Source organism: Ursus maritimus, unplaced genomic scaffold (genome assembly GCF_017311325.1).
Source record: "Ursus maritimus isolate PB19 unplaced genomic scaffold, ASM1731132v1 scaffold_3, whole genome shotgun sequence".
Taxonomy (NCBI): domain Eukaryota; kingdom Metazoa; phylum Chordata; class Mammalia; order Carnivora; family Ursidae; genus Ursus; species Ursus maritimus.
This window is the reverse complement of record NW_024425563.1, coordinates 88,431,786-88,450,809: the sequence shown is the minus strand read 5'-3', so window position 1 is coordinate 88,450,809 and position 19,024 is coordinate 88,431,786. Positions and strand designations below refer to the sequence as shown.

The 19,024-nt window shown below is 36.9% G+C and overlaps 1 long non-coding RNA gene across 11 annotated transcripts in view; it reads left to right on the top strand.

Annotated features, from left to right (window-relative positions):
• Positions 1-19,024, top strand: part of LOC103674612 — a 204,502-nt gene that overhangs the window by 75,058 nt on the left and 110,420 nt on the right. For 9 of the 11 annotated variants that reach the window (XR_005838635.1, XR_005838636.1, XR_571675.2 and 6 more), the window contains exons 4-6: positions 12,475-12,712; positions 13,802-13,850; positions 15,110-15,261. This is a non-coding gene — a long non-coding RNA (uncharacterized LOC103674612). The remainder of the gene's footprint in view (positions 1-12,474; positions 12,713-13,801; positions 13,851-15,109; positions 15,262-19,024) is intronic. The other 2 variants (XR_571671.2, XR_571674.2) reach the window with 2 other exon arrangements.

The following is a 19,024-nucleotide window of genomic DNA, read 5'->3' as shown; positions in this document are numbered from 1 at the left end:
TGCAATCACTGGAAAGCAGTTTGGTGTTTCTTGAAAAAGTTAAACATAGAATAAATATATGATTTCACAATTCCTCTCCTAGGTATTTATCCTCTCAAATTGAAAACAAGTACTCAAACACATACTTGCACATGTATATTTCTAGCAACACTATTCACAAAAGCCAAAATGTGTAAACAAGCCAAATATCCAGCAATGGATGAATGGGTAAATAAATTGTGGTATATAAATTGTAGTATATTATGTACAATAGAATATTATTCAGCCATAAGAAGGAATGAAGTACAGATATGTACTACAGTGTATATGACCCTCAAAAACATGTAAGTGAACACATCAGACACAAAGATTACATATTGTATGTAATATGTATATTTATATGAATATCCAGAGTAGGTAAATCCATAGAGGCAGAAAGTATTCTGGCAGTTGCTAAGGGCTAGGGGAGGGAAAACGGGGCGTGACTGCCTTATGGGTATGGAATTTTCTTTTGGGGTGGTGGAAATGTATTGAGACTAGACAGCGGTGTGGTGGCTGTACAACATTGTGGCTCTACTAAATGTCATTGAATTGTACATTTTAAAATGGTTAAATTGTTTGATTGTGTAACTTCATTTTTTTTATTATGTTCAGTTAGCCAACATATAGTACATCATTAGTTTTTGATGTAGTGTTCAACGATTCACTAGTTGCATTTAACACCTAGTGCTTATCACAACACATGCCCTCCTTAATACCCATCCCCTGGTTACCCCAACCCCCCACCCCCTCCCTTCTGTAACCCTCAGTTCGTTTCCTGCAGTCCAGAATCTCTCATGGTTTGTCTCCCTCTCTGATTTCTTCCCATTCAGTTTTCCCTCCCTTCCCCTGTGGTCCTCTGCGCTATTCCTTATATTCCACATACGAGTGAAACCATGATAATTGTCTTTCTCTGCTTGACTTATTTCACTTAGCATAATCCCCTCCAGTTCCATCCATATCCATACAAATGGTGGGTATTCATCCTTTCTGATGGCTGAGTAATATCCCATTGTATACATGAACCACAACTTCTTTATCCATTTGTCTGTTGAAGGGCATCTCATCTCCTTCCACAGTTTGGCTATAGTGGACATTGCTGCTATGAACATTGGGGTGCGTGTGACCCTTCTTTTCACTACCTCTGTATCTTTAGGGTAAATACCCAGTAGCGCAATTGCTGGGTTGTAACGTAGCTCTATTTTTAACTTCTTGAGGAACCTCCATGCAGTTTTCCAGGAGTGGCTGTACCAGCTTGCATTCCCACCAACAGTGTAAGAGGGTTCCCCTTTCTCCACATCCTCTCCAACATTTGTTGTTTCCTGCCTTGTTAATTTTTGCCATTCTAACTGGTGTAGGGTGGTATCTCGTTGTGGTTTTGATTTGTATTTCTCTGATGGCTAGTGATGTTAAACATTTTTTCATGGGTCTGTTGGCCATAAAATGGTTAATTTTTAATAACAAACTGAGGGCTTCAGAGGGGAGGGCGTTGGGGGATTGGGACAGGCCGGTGATGGGTATTAAGGAGAGCACATATTGCATGGTGCACTGGGTGTTATATGCAAATAATGACACATGGAACATTACATCAAAAACTAAGGATATACTGTATGGTGACTAACATAATAAAAAATTATTATAAAAAAATTTTAATATTGGGTTTTACCTTAATTTAAAAGATCAAAAAATGAATTACTTTATTGATTGGAGGTAAGAATATTGAAAAGGGGCTTGCAAATATAATAAATTCAAGCAGATGGAATGTCCTCATTTTAAAAATGTATTGATTTTCATCTTTGCTGCCTGCTCTAATAAGCTAGTCGATTACTATTTGATACATCTAAATAATGCTTGCCTTGGACTGAAGGGGGATGGGTGACTATGAGATGGAATCAGAGTAGTTGAATTACTTACCTTTTCTAAAACCAGAAAGCACCCCGAAGAGTTAACTCCCTGCTCTACCAGTACAAACCCACAATACGTACTAAAGCAAGCACATCTGGTCCTACCATGTAAATCCACACACGTTGGTTCTTTTCAACTCCAAAGGTCTCACCTCAGAATGATTTGTGATTTTCGTTACTTGTAATTTATTCTCTAAACTACTAGTTAAGTCTCTCTTCATAAATACATAAGCATATTAAGAACCTCAGTTGTCATGTGGAAAGTTGCCTTAATGCAACAGTAGTCTCAAAATACACTTTATCATCAAGCTACCCCAAAGAGGCTCATAGACTAAATTAAGACACTTGGATCATTCAGTTTATTAAATTGTTTAAAGCACATAAAAAGAGGGAGAAGAAGTGGTAGTTTAACCCATTAAGTATAAGTTCCAAGCAGGGCAGAAGGACAACACTAATTAGATCCTAGTTGAAGCAGTGTTTATATGGCTTGCTCCTCCCTTAGCTGCATTAGCATTCTTTGTTGATCTTGGAGTTATGAGGTCCAGAATTAAGGTTGAGCAAGGGGGCTAAGCAGATGGAAGGTACCCAAAGTTAACCATACATACAGTTGCTCTAGCAAAAAGATACAAGGACAAATACTGGTCACAGCTATAGTTCACCAATTAGTCTAATGAGCAGCTGGGTATTTTATGTGTACTTCTTGGGTTATAAAAGCAATTTGATTACTTATTATCTATGTTTAGCACATTTTATGAGACTCTCCTATGTCTGAAAACTACTAACTTATTTGTTATCTATAGACTTACCACGACTTACAAGTTTTATACATCCCATTTGCTTTTCTTGTGTTCCATAGCTGAGTTAAATACTCCTAGTATAATCTATGAAACACATATTAATTAATGAGAAATGACATATTAATACCATGAGCTATGTTCAAGGTATTATGTTATATGTATTTTACATATAGTAAAATTTACTCTGGGTGAAAATTAGATAAGATTAAACAGTGATAACCCACATTTCATGGACTAATATTCTTGTCTAACACAAAACCTAGTACTATCCAAATTCTCTAGCAGGTAATTTGGAGAATCCTGAGTGCCTCTGGTACACTCACAAATAGTCTGCATCTTATCTGTACCGTGCTTGACTGGTGGTTACAGTGCACACAGTGGATACAATTGTTGGTTGTTTTTTTTTTTTTAATTTTTCTCTCCTGAGCTCAGTGAGGTTCTTTGATATGAGTCCAATGTTTGAGCTAGGTAAAACTCAATGATATCTCATATCTCAGTGATTCTAAGTGATTTTGAAAATGTAGTATCTGAGGCTGCCTTCCTGAATTGTGCTTAATATTCTTGATTCCTTTAAGGTACTATGGTCCTGTTCCAGTGGGTTTCCCATGGTCCTACCCCACAGATTCATCAGGAACAACCACATATATGTGTCAGTCTCTGACTGAAGCTGAGATACCCCACACCCTCACACATATCACATATTTATTATTCCAGATCTTTTTAACAAGCTTGAATGATAGGTACCATCATAGCTGAAGAACATGAGGTTCCTCGGACATAAAAAAGCTTGCCCAAGTATGGTAGTCCCTGCTTAGGCCTGTCATGCTCAATCCCCCATAAGCTTTGTCCTACTAGAGGTGACTGCATATATGCTTGTATCATCTCAAAGTGACTAAGGATAGGAGATGCCTTGTCATTACTAAACATATACACCTCTAATAATGATGCTAGATCACACTTGTGGGGGAAGAAATTATTTCTGGACCCTGATTATTAACTCCAGGTGATGGGGCTTGTGCTGAGGTTGCGGAGTGAAAACTGGACAGATGATTAGTCCAGTATTACTTTCACAGATTCCACTTCATATCTTCTATGAGCCTTGGCAACAAGGAAGTGGAAATTAATCTCTATACCCAATGTGAGGCTTGAACTCACAACTCTGAGATCAAGGGGTCAGATGCTCCCTAAGCCAGCCAGGTGCCCCTAGGAAACGGAAACTATTACGAGGCCTTGTAAATACTACAGTTTATGTCCTATCGTGCCAAATTACGTTCTGGTAACTGTAGGAAACATTGTACCCAAAGACCATGTCTCTGACTAACAGAAATCATGGAATTACAAAAGTAACTCTATAAACAGCAGCTCTTCGTGAAGACCTGTCCACTTTGGTCTGTCATTTTGGAGGCTGAAAAATTGTCTACTTCCTTTAAGGAAAAGTTTCAACCAAGAGGCAATATTTAAGCAGATCCCCAGAACTCAAAGTCAATGGCATATTTCAGAACAATCAAATTTAATATGGTTTGAGGTTTTGCAATAAAATCTCATATGATCCTAAGCAAAGAATGAAACTCTCTTCCCAGAGTCCAGGAAAGAACTTGAACTGACGATACTAAAAAATAGGTTAAACCAAACCAAAGGAAGCAGACAGTAGGATGGGAGGCTCTGCCAACACAGGGTGGACTGGAACAGATAGTCACATACATTATCATTTTCCAAAACATCCTCTCTCCTGGAAGCCAGTGTTACCACTTGGCCTGCCAAAGGCCATGTGACCAGCCATTAATAACAAACTCAGGTCAACCATATCCTATGAAGCTCTTAACCCTTTAATCTCACAACAGGGCTGGTTTGAAGATGAACGGGTATATTTCTGTGTTGAAGGAATTTAAAGATTTGAGGTAGCCCAGAAGAGGTTGTCTAAAGGGACATTTTTCTTTCAGAAGTTATGTAATCTGTTCCTCACTGAGGACTGCAGAAGATGACAGTTAAAAATGACAAGTTAAAATTGTGCCTAACATTTTAAGCCAATCACTATTTATGGGAAATTATTCTCTGTGTTTGGATATTCCTCAAGCAAAAAAAAAAAAAAAAGTAAGCATTCTATTTAAACACATGAAATAAAACTTTTACTAGTTACTAAAATGCTCCTTTACCCTCTCTAGGCAGACACTGTATTTAGAATGTTCATTCACTTTCTAATTTAATCTTCTAAATAACTGTTATGCAGAGTTTAAAGTAAAGAAACCAAGACCTAGAGGGCTAGGTAATGATTCCATTCAGAATGGGGGATTGGCTTTATGGGATTAAGTTCTCCCCAATCCTTCCACTACCCATATTATTCTCAGAGAAAATACAACCAAACTTTTCTTTGCAACTGAAATATGCATTTCTCAGTGAAACTTTTTTCAATTTTTTTGTGATAAAATACTCATAAAATTTACCATCTTAATGATTTTAAGATGTGCAGTTCATTGATAATAAGTACAATTTCTATTGTTGCGTAATCTTCACCACCATCCATCTCTAGAACTCTCTTCATCTTGCAAGACAAAAATTCTATGCCCATTAAACTTTAACTCTCCATTCTCTCCTCCTCTCCCCCTGGCAACCACCGTTCTACTTTCTGATTCTGTGATTTCTGACTACTCTAGGATCTCATATTAGTGGAATCATACAGTATTTGTCTTTTTGTTACTGGTTTATTTCACTTAGCTTAATGTCCTCAAGGTTCGCCATGTTGCAGCATGTTGAAATTTACTTCCTTTTCAAAGCTGAATAACATTTCATTGTATGTATATGTCGTGTTTTGTTTATCCATTCATTTGTTGATGTATACTTGGGTTGCTTCCCATTTTAGCTATTGCAGATAATGCTGCTATGAACATAGGTGTACAAATAAATATCTGAGTTCCTGTTTTCAATTCTTTTGGGTAATATTCAGAAATGGAATTGCAGATTATATGGTAATTTTATGTTTAATTTTTTTGAAGAAACACCATATTCTTTTCCATTTTACATTTCCACCAATAGTGCACAAGGGTTTGTTTCTCCATATTCTTACCAACACTGGTTTGTTTTTGTTTTTCTTTTGCTTTGTTTGATAGTAGCCATCCTAATGGGTATGAGATGGTGTCTCATTGTGGTGATATCATTTCCTTAATTATTAGTGTTGTTGAGCATCTTTTCATGTGCTTCAATATACTCGTTCATGGTTTATATCCTTTTAGTATGCTGTTGAATTCAGATTGCTAGTATTTTGTTGAGGATGTTGGCATCAATATTCATTAGGTGTATTTCTATATAGTTTCCTTTTCTTGTATGTAGCGTCTTTGCTTGGCTTTGGTATCAGGGTAATGCTGGCCATATAGAATAAGTTAGGAAGGGTTCCCTCCTCTACAGTTTCTTGGAGAAGTTTAGGAAGGATTAGTGTTAGTTCTGCTTTAAATGGTAGAATTCACCAGTGGAGTCATCAAGGCCAGAATTTTTCTTCACTGGAAGATTTTTTAACTATTGATTCAATGTCCTACCTAGTTATAGGCCAATTTAGATAATTTTTGTGTGATTCAGTCTTGGTAGAATTTGAGTTTCTTGAAAAATGTCCATTTCATCTAGGTTATCCACTTTGTTGGAGTATGATTGTTCATAGTACCTTCTTAGAATGCTTTTTATCTCTGTAGTAATATTACCACTTTCATTTGTGATTTTAGTATGATTTTGAGTTTTCTCTTTTTTTTTTAGTCAATCTAGCTAAAGTTTATCAGGTTTTTTGATCTTTTTGAAGAACCAACTTTTAGTTTTATTGATTTTTTCTATTATTTTCCTATTTTCTATTTTATTTATCTCTGCTCTAGTCTTTATCATTTCCTTCCTTTTGTTATACTTGGGTTTAGTTTAGTTTTGTTTTTTTTCTAATTTCTTAAGTTGTAAATTTAGGTTGTTGATTTGAGGTTTTTTATTTTTATACGCTTTTTAAAATTTATTCAACTAATTAACATATAATGTATTATTGGTTTCAGAGATAGAGGTCAGTGATTCATCAGTCTTATATAATATCCAGTGCTCATTACATCACATGCCTCCTTAAATTTCCCCCTCAGCAGTGCTTTCACTGCATTTTATAAATTTTGGTGTGCTGTACTGTTATTTTCATTTGTACCTTAGTATTTTTAAATTGCCCTTGTGATTTCTCTTATTCATTGGTTAAGACTGTATTATATTAATTTCCACAGATCTGTGGGATTTCCAGTTTTCCTTCTGTTATTGATTCCTAACTTCATCTCATTGTGGTTGGAGAAGATGCTTTGTATGCCATAAATATTTTTAAACCTACTGAGATTTAATTTGTGGCCTAATATGTTATCTATCTGTAAAACGTCCCATGTGCATTTGAGAATTATGTATATGCTAGTGTTATTGGGTAGAGAGATCTGTATGTCTCTGTTAGATCTAATTGGTTTATTGTGTTGTCAAGTCCTCTGTTTCCTTATTTATTATTTCTGTCTGGTTTTATCCATTATTGAAAGTGGAATATTGAAGTAGTCAGTCATTATTGTAGAAATGCCAATTTCTCCCTTCAATTCTGTCAATTTTTGATTTATACATTTTGATAATCTGTTTATTGGGTGCTTTAATGTTTATAATTGTTGTATCATCTTGCTGTGTTGAAGATTTTACTAATATATAATGTCCTTTATCATTTATAAACTTCTTTGATTTAAAGTTTATTTTGTCTGATATTAGTATACCCAGTTATGCTCTCTTTTGGTTACTATTTGCATTGGATTTCTTTTACCTTTTTTTTCACTTTCTTTCCATTTGGATCTGAAATGAGAATGTTGTAAATAGCTTATAGGTGCACCTTAAAAAAAAATACATTTTGCCAACCTCTGGCAGTTTAATGGAGAGTTTAATCCAGTTAATTAAAGTAATTACTGATATTGAGTAATTCTGACTTCTGTAGTTTTGCTATTTGTTTTCTATATGCATTATATTTTGTTGCTGTTCCTCTCTTTCTGCATCATTGTCTCTTTTGCATTTAGTTGATTTTTTATAATAAAATGTTTTAATTCTCTTAATTTTTTGGTGTGTATTCTGCAAGTATTTTCTGTTTTCCTTGTGGTGACTATGACCATTGCACTTAAAATCCTATAGAGTTATAACATTCTAATTTGAATTTATAGCATCTTAATTTCAATAACTTAAAAAACTGGACTCATGGGGCGCCTGGGTGGCGCAGTTGTTAAGCGTCTGCCTTCGGCTCAGGGTGTGATCCCAGCATTCTGGGATCGAGCCCCACGTCAGGCTCCTCCGCTAGGAGCCTGCTTCTTCCTCTCCCACTCCCCCTGCTTGTGTTCCCTCTCTCGCTGGCTGTCTCTATTTCTGTCAAATAAATAAATAAAATCTCTAAAAAAAAACCTGGACTTATGTATACCATGGTCTTCATCCTTTTCAGTTACTGATGTCATAGAATTACATATTTGTACATTGTGTATCTGAAAACATAATTTAGTGAGAGAGATAAAGAATGTCTTCAATTGGCTCAACAATAGCCAAGGAAAGAAAACACAAAGAGACAAACGAGTATAAAAAGATCACAACAGAGTGTGCAAGAGGTGTGCAAAAATATCAAATGATCTAACATGTGTAATCGGATTTCCAAAGAGACAAGAGGAAGAACAGAGCAGAAGAAATATTAGAAGAGACAATGACCAAGAATTTTCCAAAATTAATGACATACCAAAACACGGATTCAAGAATCTCAGAAAACAACAAGCAGAGTAAATACCAAAAATAAGCAAACTAAAACACCTAGATATATAATATGAAAACTGTTGAAACTTAAAGACAAAGAAAATCAATGTCATTGTGAGAAGATTCACTTCTGCCTTCTGTCTTTTATACAAGTACAGTTGATTGGCCAAACGTAAATCATGTCCAAGATCCTAAATTTGGTAAGAGAATGTGAAAATGTAGTTTTTAATTTTCCAGACTCTGCAAATCAGAATACACACTAGAAAGATAGTGGTATGGATTTTGAGTACCAAATCAGTGTGCCAACCATGCAATGTACATGTAAATAGTTTTGCTTTGCATGTGGTTTTTTCATGTATCTTACATATTCAAAATGCACAAATACAAACAAATATAAATGTATAATTTATACGGGAAATTACAATTTGAACATTACAAATACAGTATCTATATGTATAGATAATCTATATGTATAGTTGTATATATGTATATTTGACATCTAACAACTCAGAGGTTAATGGTGTCAATTCCCTGTGTAGTTAAGAATCTGCATATAACTTTTGACTTCTCCCAAAATTGAGCTGTGAATAGCCTACTATTGACCAGAAGCATTACCAACAACATTAAAAAGTTGATTACACATATATTGTGTGTTATGTGTATCATATGCTGTATTCTTTATAAAGTGAGGTAGAGAAAAGAAAATGTTATTAAGGAAATCATGAGGAAGAGAGAATACACTTACAGTACTGTAACGTATTTATTTTTAAAAATCCATGCAATGTAAGTGGGTTCATGTTTTTCAAACCTTTGTTGTTTAAGGGTCAACCGTACTAATTTTAGTAGTTATCCAGTGATTTGTTTCTAAAAAGTTTACAGCAATTCTTTCTACCATCATCAATCCTTGAGAGCATACATTTCCCCACATCTATGCTTACAATCAAGGATAAAGATTTCATTTTTTTTTTTAAGTCTGTTTGGAGAAAAGTGATTTATTATTACTTTAATATGCATTTTCATATTACTGTGTAATTTAATAGTTTCACGTGTTTCTTGGTCATCTGAACTTCTTTAAGTCGCCTAGTCACATATTTTACTCTTTTCTTTTGAGTTATGTATCTTTTCTTTTCCACTTGTTAGAGCTCATTTTTTAAATTATAGATATTAATCACTGAAATGTCACTACATTATTTTTTTAATCTTTGGTTTTATTGTCATTAAATTTTAATTGAAAGCTCAAATACATTTATATATTTTTAATAGCTTCTGGATTTCCAGTATGGGTTAAGATCTCCCTTGCCTTAGATTATATACATAGTGTCATAGATTGTATTGTAAAATTATTATTATTATTACTATTATACTACTATATTTAAGTATATAATATACTCAGAAGGTTTCTTTTAATGGTTAAGAGTCGGATACAATATTCTTCATTTTTGATAGCTAGTAGTGATAGCACTATGTATTAAATTTCCCACCTTTTGTCGTTTTCTAAAATGACTTTAGTCAAATATTTAAGGTATCATATATACTATTCTATGTATACTGGCATCTATCTCTGGATGCTGTGTTTTGTCCCCCTGAGTAATAAATCAGCCCATAACTGTACCAATATCATATTTGTTTTTCTAATATCTTTGTACTAAGTTCTGATAGTCTCAGAAACAAGTCTCCCCCTTTCTGTTATTTTTTATAATTGTCATGGCTTTCTTGGACCTTTTTTCCTTATAAAATTTAAGATACCTTAATGCAATTCCAATAAGAAACTCTATCAGAATTCTAATGAAATCATAGTACATTTTATACTGTTTGGTAAGATTAACATTTTTATGATGGCAGTTCTTCCAATCCCAGAATATATCCATATGCTTAAATCTTGATATGTCTTTCACTAAGATAATGGTTTTCTGTATATACATCTTGTGACTTTTATTATTTTTATAACCTATTATATAAATTATCTTGCTAACATTTTCACTTACTTCACTTACTGATCCTTCCTTTTTCCTCCAAAAACTCAACCCTAGATCAACCCAAATTTCTACAATTGGTAATTGCACACCTACACCATTGGCTCTACCTGATTAAAAATAATCCATACAGATTAGTCCCCAGTTCAGGGTCTCCATGCTCATCTGGGCTTTCAATACTGTCTTGCCATTTCTTTCACATTTCTCCAGTTAACTCTTTCTTCTCATATTCACAGCATGTATTTTATGCCCTCAGCGCTGTCATCAAATTTCTTACTCATCATGGCCCTATGCTCATCATTTACTACACAGGAAATTGACACTCAGTTGAATTGACTATATTAAATGTTCTTCACATGCAAAAACAACACAATGAAAATGAAAATGTAAATGAAACTGGAAAATTATTTGTAATATTCATGATAGACAAAAGTTTATTTGTACTATAAAGAAAATAGACATAAATAAAAAATAAACATTTCCATTTAAAAATAGAGACAGAACTTGAACATCCATAAGACTGGTTGGATGAGGTAGCATTTTTTCACCCATCAATCTACCCAACATTGGGCGTGGGAGGGACTTGTTTGACAACTATGTAAGGAAATTGCTACTATCAGCAAGTGGTAGGAAATCGACAAGTTATACCAATTTAGATACATATTATCATAATTTTAAACTTTAATTCCACCTTTAGGAACCCATCCAAAAAATATGGAACTGATTTTTTTTCCTAATGTTATAGGAAAAAGTAGACAGAATATAAAATTAAAGACTGTAGTAGCAACTATTTATAAGTTCTGCAATAAATGAAATAAGCCCATCAAGAGAGACTTTGCAGGAAGTAGGTGGGAAACTCAAAAGTACAATATAATAGAAATCAGAAAATGAACTCCAACAGTATGTCAACAGTATCAACTTTTATAAAGAATCAATTAACTTGAGTTTCAAATGGATGAGTTGGGCTGACCCATTTAAAACCACATTGAGATACCGCCTTACACCAGTCAGAATGGCAAAAATTAACAAAACAGGAAACAACAAATGTTGGAGAGGATGTGGAGAAAGGGGAACCCTCTTACACTGTTGGTGGGAATGCAAACTGGTACAGACATTCCTGGAATACAGTATGGAGGTTCCTCAAGATGTTAAGAATAGAGCTACCCCACTACCCAGCAATTGCACTACTGGGTATTTACCCCAAAGATACAGATGTAGTGAAAAGAAGGGTCACATGCACCCCAGCCTTCATAGCAGCAATATCCACAATAGCCAAACTGTGGAAGGAGCCGAGATGCCCTTCAGCAGACAAATGGATGAAGAAGATGTGGTTCATATATACAATGGGATATTACTCAGCCATCAGAAAGGATGAATACCCACCATTTGCATGGACATGGATGGAGCTGGAGGGGATTATGCTAAGTGAAATAAGTCAAGCAGAGAAAGACAATTATCATATGTTTTCACTTATATGTGGAACATAAGGAATAGCATGGAGGACATTAGGAAAAGGAAGGGAAAAATGAAGGTGGGGGAAATCAGAGGAGGAGATGAACCACGAGAGGCTCTGGACTCCAGGAAGCAAACTGAGGGTTTCAGAGGGGAGGGGGCTGGGGGAATGGGTTAGTCAGTCATGGGTATTAAGGAGGGTATGTATCGCAATGAGCATTGGGTGTTATATGCAAACAATGAATCATGGAACACTATATCAAAAACTAATGAAATACCATATGGTGACTAACATGACATAAATAAATAAATAAATAAATAAATAAATAAATAAATAAAAGCTGATACTGACTGGAATACTATCAAGAACTTGTTTGACACTTAATAATCATTTTTGTAAAGTGTAAAATGCACCTGTTGCTCACCAGTTGGTTAAACCTCCATAAGGAGTAAATACACATAAATATTCACTGTTTAAAGTCTCTTTGTATTCAAATCAAAGCCATAAGAGAGATAAAGACCTAAAATTTGAATCTCAAGCTTTTCACTAGGCAACATTGCATTGTTATTTTGCTCTAGGCCATCAAAATAAAAACTATTCAAGAAGTCAGCTGCTGCTGTAAAGGTCATCTGGAAAGTCCAGGGAAGGGCCCTGAGCTGCTGCTGGGAAAGGGAAATTGTCCTCTGGCCCGTGATCTGGCATGTTTGTCTGCTGAGTGGCTTCAGTGGTTTCATCTATTGCTGAAAGAGCCAAGAGAAAGGAATAAAACAGGACTATAATCCACACCACAATGAGCAGGATGAGAAGAGCAGCCAAGTGAGTGTTTTGTTTATGTGCTGCCCCTTCTGGCACACCGAACTGCTGCACAGATTTTATGGGCTTCTAATCATCATTTAAATAGGAGTGATTCAATCTTGACATTTGTTGGTTTTTTTATACAGCTTACTAATAACCCAAAGGTGCTAGAACGTACAACTCCAAATTATAATTTCTCAAAGCATAGTGGTGTCATGGTATGAAGGGTAAACACCTCCCATATTCTCGTATGCTGTGTACATTCATTGGATGTCCACAGAGAGAAAAACTAGATAGAATATCTAGAAACTGATTTTACTTTCAATCTCAGATTAAGCACAATCAAATCATGAAAACAGATTGAAGACACATCATGGTTTGGATCTCCACTTCTCAGATTGTTAATTCAAAACTGGGCATTGAAAATTCTCTCTTCTAAGTGTTTTTCATTGTAAGAATATTCCATTAAAGTTATCGAACTGATTAGCAAAGATGAAAAAAGAACCAAAACTTTATGGAAATGGAAATCTTATAAGGAAATATGAGCAAATAGAATCCATCTCTTTAGTAAGAGAAAAAAATAGTCCCAAATCTTCTAGATGAAAATAAGAACCTAAATAATTATGCTCATTAATCCCAAGTATCTAATAAGACAAGTGTCTAAATATCCAAGTATAAGGGTAATTGTTGTAATACAGCTTATACTATAAAAGTGTAAACAATCTGAATGTTCAACAGTGATTGAATTATATTTCAGCCAATAGATGTCAATTTAATCAGTCCTTTAAAGCATTGTAGAAGCATATTTGACATGGGAACATGTCAGATGATCTTTCTCTTGCTAACATTTTCATATGAAAAAAATATAAACCTACAGAAAGTTGAACAAATTGTACAGAGAGCACCACACAACTACCACCTAAATGTGGTGATTAACATTTTACTATACCTGTTTTATCACATTCCATCTATCTCTGTATAAATTGATCTTTTTTAAAAATGCATTTCGAAGTAAAATGCAGACATCAGTTCCCTTCCCCTAAGTACATCAGTTCCCCTTTATCATGCATATTATTAACTAGAGCTCAATATTTGTTGTTTTTTTCTTAGGTAAAAATTTACATACAATGAAATGTACACATCTTAAGTGGACCATTAGGTGAGTTTTGACACCTGCATACAACTGTGTAACCCAAACTTTTTTTTTTTTTTTTAAGATTTTATTTATTTATGTGACAGAGAGACAGCCAGCGAGAGAGGGAACACAGCAGGGGGAGTGGGAGAGGAAGAAGCAGGCTCCCAGCGGAGGAGCCCGATGTGGGACTCGATCCCGGTACGCCAGGATCACGCCCTGAGCCGAAGGCAGACGCTTTAACGACTGCGCTACCCAGGCGCCCCTGTGTAACCCAAACTTCTATCAAGACATAGAGCATTATATCCACCCCAAAAGTTCACTCTTGCCCCTTCCTCTCTGCCTGCCCCATTTTGCCAAGGCAACCACTTTTCTATTTTTTTCCATCACAGATGAGCTTTCCCTGCTCACATGAATGAACTCATAGGATATATACTCTTAAGGAAAACTTCTTTCACTCTGCATTTTTTTTTAAAATTTCATCCATATTGTTGTGTGTTTGGGTAGTTTATTCCTTTTCCTTGCTGAGTACTACTCCATTGTATTACTCCGTTGTATTAATGCACCACAGTTTCTTCATCCATTCTCCTGTTTTACAGACACCTGGGCAAGGAAATATGTAATGTGTTCTGAAGTGAAAAGAAAAAGACTGTAAGATAAGATAGGTCATGTGGGTTTCATATTTGTAAAACACACAAGACACTCAAATGTGTGTATTGTTATGTGTGTATGTCTATCTCACAGAGATAAATCACACTTTGGATCCCTGAGATTCAGATTGTTATATATATATATGAACTATTTATATAGAAAGCTATCTGATAGTCGCCAGCACTACAACACTATATTACCCCAGTGGTTGAATTGGGGTGATTAACTTTTTGCTTGTGTGCTTTCTAGCTCTTCTACAACTAATATTCCCCAACTAACGGTTAGCCCCTCTTTGTTATTAGACCTCATGAGATGGGACTGTAGGGAGCTGAGACTGAAAAGAAAACACTGAGCTGTAACGCGAGTTTCCTTCCCCGAAATCAGCGGGAAGAACAGCCATGTAACTGCTTGGCTGGAAGAGCCGCGACATGATCATCTCCCCACAGAGAGAGGTTCAGTTACTGTAAAGTGACCAAAGTGCCGTCTGTGGAGAAACAGCTTGTGAAAAACTCCTCTCTAAACAAAGACTGAGACTGGAGTCCTGTGCCTGGATTTGAAAGCTACCTCATAAAATCCCCAAAGTTATTTTTTTCTCTATTTTACAAAAATTCCGAATTAACCTTTTGTTTCCTAAGGAGAACACGGTGAAGAAAACAATGGAGCATTTTACTAAAAGTGACTGAGAATAGAGTGCCAAGGAGAAGGGAAACCTGAATTTGCATGGAAGGATAAAACAATAATGCTGACTAAGCGCCTCACCTCCTACCGTCCACATGAGGTACACAAGGTAGGTTTTACTTCACTGGCAAAGTGGGAATAATTAAGTGACATCACTTGGCAAAAATGATGGAAAGCAGTAGCTTAGAACCCTTGTGCCTTTGTTCTTAAACTAAAACTCTCCCTGCTCTATCTGTTGAGAACCCTCAACTGTGTCATTGTATTTAAAGTGTGTTTTTGTTTTGTTTTTAATGTATCTTAACTCTAGGCCTGGTGAGATTTGTTTGTCATTAGGTAAAAGGCAAAACCGGTCATTGGACATGACCATTTACCTTGATGGGCTTCAGGAGGATCCTGAGAGGGGAAAAGAGTGTCTCACTTTCTGCGCTCAAGCCTTCCTGAGGGGCCCAGATAGTCTAGTTCCCTGTTCTTGGAAAACGGGATTGGAGGCTGAAGAGCAAGCCCTGATTTTTCTCTCTGCTTTCTCTCAGAAGGGAGTATTCAAGAGCACAGGATTATTGGTAAGGCAGGAACAGGACCCAGACTTTCCCACTTTGAGAGTCAGGCCATTGGATGAGGCTCAGGCAGGGCCGCTTGAGGGCCAGTGGCCTCCTCAGTTCTGTGGGTACCACCAGTCTTCCATTCTTCCTCTGTGTTTATCCCTCATTATGCAAAGAGTTCGCTGAGCTCTGTGGCTGACCCACTGTGTAAGAGCCTCAGAGAGCAGCCCTTGCACACAGGAGGACTAAGGGATCCTGCACTTTCATGGACCTGCTAGAAAGATCCCTTGGCAGAGTAGGCAGAGTGCCAGATGTAGAGTCAGAGGATGACTTTGAATCTTGGCCCCACCCAATGGGGTCAAGGCTCTTGAACCCTCTAAGTCCTAGTTTTGTAATATGGTAGAAACTGTATGAAATAAAATACTTATCATGTTAAAGCACTTGCTATGGATCCCAGTATTAATACCCCCAAATTAGAATAATAAACTCAGGTTCTGTTATTAAGCACTCACTTGTCTAACAGTTTATGCTAGGCATTGATGACTATATAAATACAATTTAATGACTTAATGATCGAAAATCTAGACTCCAGAGTTAGACTCTCTTATTTTCAATCCCAGCTTCACCACTGGTTATCAGCAAGAGATTAGGAAGTTATTTGACCTCTCTGCTCAGCTTTCTCATCTATAAAATGAAGGTAAAAGTACCTTCCTCTTAGGGTCCTTATGAGTATTAAAGGAGTTAATCTCTGTAAAATGCTTACAGCAGCTCCTGGCCCATAGTAAGTGCTATACATCTGGCTATTATTAGTGTTATTAGACATGATACCTGTTTAAAGATAGGAATAATTACAGAGATGAGAAGAACAGTGTATCCAGGTGTTATCTGATATAGGTATAGACACAAAAGAAGCAGGGACCAATTTGTATATGAGCTAGAAAGTTTATACTAACTTATTTGACATTAGAATTAATCAACAATCTAAGAATAGCTATGTATTACCACCCAAAGAAATGTGAAGAAGCTATTAATCTGTCCAGGCTTTCCAGGTCTGGGCTGATACAGTGTCCTGTGATGGAATATGAGTTATCAGGGCCACACAGTTACTACATGGATCCCTTTCACTGTCTCAGTTGCCAGAAGTACCAGCTCAAGGAGGCGGGCTGGGGAGGGTAAGGGCTGTTGACGCTTCACGGCTAACTCGTGGACTAGCTTCTCTGGCCCAGTCCCACTGTCCTTTCTCTTCTTAGAAGCACAGCAGTCTGGGCTGAACCTTTTCCATTGTACCTCCCTATTCTTTTTCCTAGATTTATTTCTCCTGGGGGAGAGATTAGGAAGAATAAAACTATTGCACAACTCTTCCCTTTCTTGCCTTTGCTATAATTATACTAATGTACTGCCACAAAGCACCAGCAGCTCAGAAGCAGGAGTCTGCCAGGAGTCAGTGCTGGGATAGAAAACACACACCAGGACTCGTTGGAGAAGACAGGGCAAGATCAAGAAGATAAGCCAGAGTTGGAGACTGGCTGTCAGTACTGAAATTTCTAAGAGCTGAGGTGGGGACAAATACCTGAAAGCAAAGAAGAAGGTAAGGGAGGAGAAGGGAAGGGAAGGGAAGGAGGGAAGGAACCAGCAGAGACAAAGGAGGCAGTGAAGGAAGTATTATTTCTATAGAATCAGGCTACATTCAGTTATCCTGTGGTACTTCTTAAGGACACTAATACTAAAGACGCGACAGAAATAATTTTTTACACTATTTACCTTTGGGAAGAGAGTTATAGACTCCCCAGAAAGAATTTTAGAAGTACTAGTTTTCTCAAGGAAGAGGCAAATTCTCAGTGTTTTGTTTTTTAAATCTAAATGCGATTGAACATTCATGGAATAGACAGTCCACATAGAGAAGTCCATAGAACCATGAGGTTGAGTGAAGCAGCATGGTGAGAGCAGTGGGGTGTCTGGAGGCAGGATGACAGACCCTCTGTGGCATTAAGATTTAGCTTTATCTCTCTCTTGTCTCAGGTGAACACCCAGAGCTTGTTCTTTATAGTACCACCAGGTACAGGTGCAGAGTACTAGAAACCTAAAACGTATAAACATCTTTCCCCTTCCAAGTTCTATTGACTTTTTTTTAAGGATTTGTTTATTTGTTTGAGAGAGAGAGAGAAAGTGTGAGAGTGTGCAAGTGGGGGGAGGGGCAGAAGGAGAGAATCTTTAGGCAGACTCCCTGCTAAGTACAGAGCCCAGTGCAGGCCTCCATCCCATGAGATCATGACCTGAGCCGAAACCAAGAGTCAGACGCTCAACAGACTGAACCACCCAGAGCCCCTCCACTGTGCTTCTTGATGTCAGGATCCAACCCCTTTTTAAAGAAGCCTTATGACTGTCTTGGACATTTGAAAAGAGGGACCTTCCCACTGGGGACAGTTCAGACAGGACTGTGCAAAGTCTGGAGTCACAGTTCTTCCTGATGAATGATCAACAGGTGGTAGGTGGGCATATGTTCTGTATGTTTAAAATTCACTTTCCCCAGAACTGATGGGTGATGCTTTCGCATGTTGGATTTCTCTCTATGGTCAGCATAGTCTACTTTAGGTCCTAGGCCCAGAACCCCATTATAACCCAAGCATTTAAATATCTAGTTCAGGGTCCCTAAAGTCATATCTTTCACTCTTCCTTATTTCCAACCCCAATTCAAAGGATTTAAGGCAGTTTCTTCTACCGTCAATCTGCAAACTGCCATGGCACTCCAAACTCCTGAGAGAATCAACATTTTAGGGTTTGGAGAACTTAAGAAGTGAAGGATGAGATGACAGAGGGAACAAAGAGCAAACAAAGAAAGACCTCAAAGGACCTGTTCCTGCTGAGATGGTGAGCAAACAATTAGAGGTCAACACATGAACCATCTCAGATCCATGCTGGAGTGAGTGGGAACATGGGGACAGAGAAAAGGCATCCCATGATTTATTCTAACTCTCATGCCATTGTCTCTCTTTTCCCTCATTTTCCCTTTTATTGGCTCAGATGCCCTCAATGATTTCCTTCATGTAGGCAATTAAAAGAGTCTTACCATTTCCTTCTTTATGTCTCCATGGAAAGCAAGTTCTGACTAGGACAGTCAGGATGCCCTGAGACTGGCTTATCCACTGAGAAACTGAGCCGGGTCAGAAGTTCTTCAGTCCCTCACATCTGAGGCCTGTGAGAACATGTCACTTGCCAGCTTCATTACGTAAACTTTCACTTTTGGGAATATTTTAAAAGGGTCAATTGCTGTAGGTGGTTCTAGTTCGGGTCAGTGTTGGGAAGGAAAGTTCTGGCCCAGCTCATTGTTCCAAC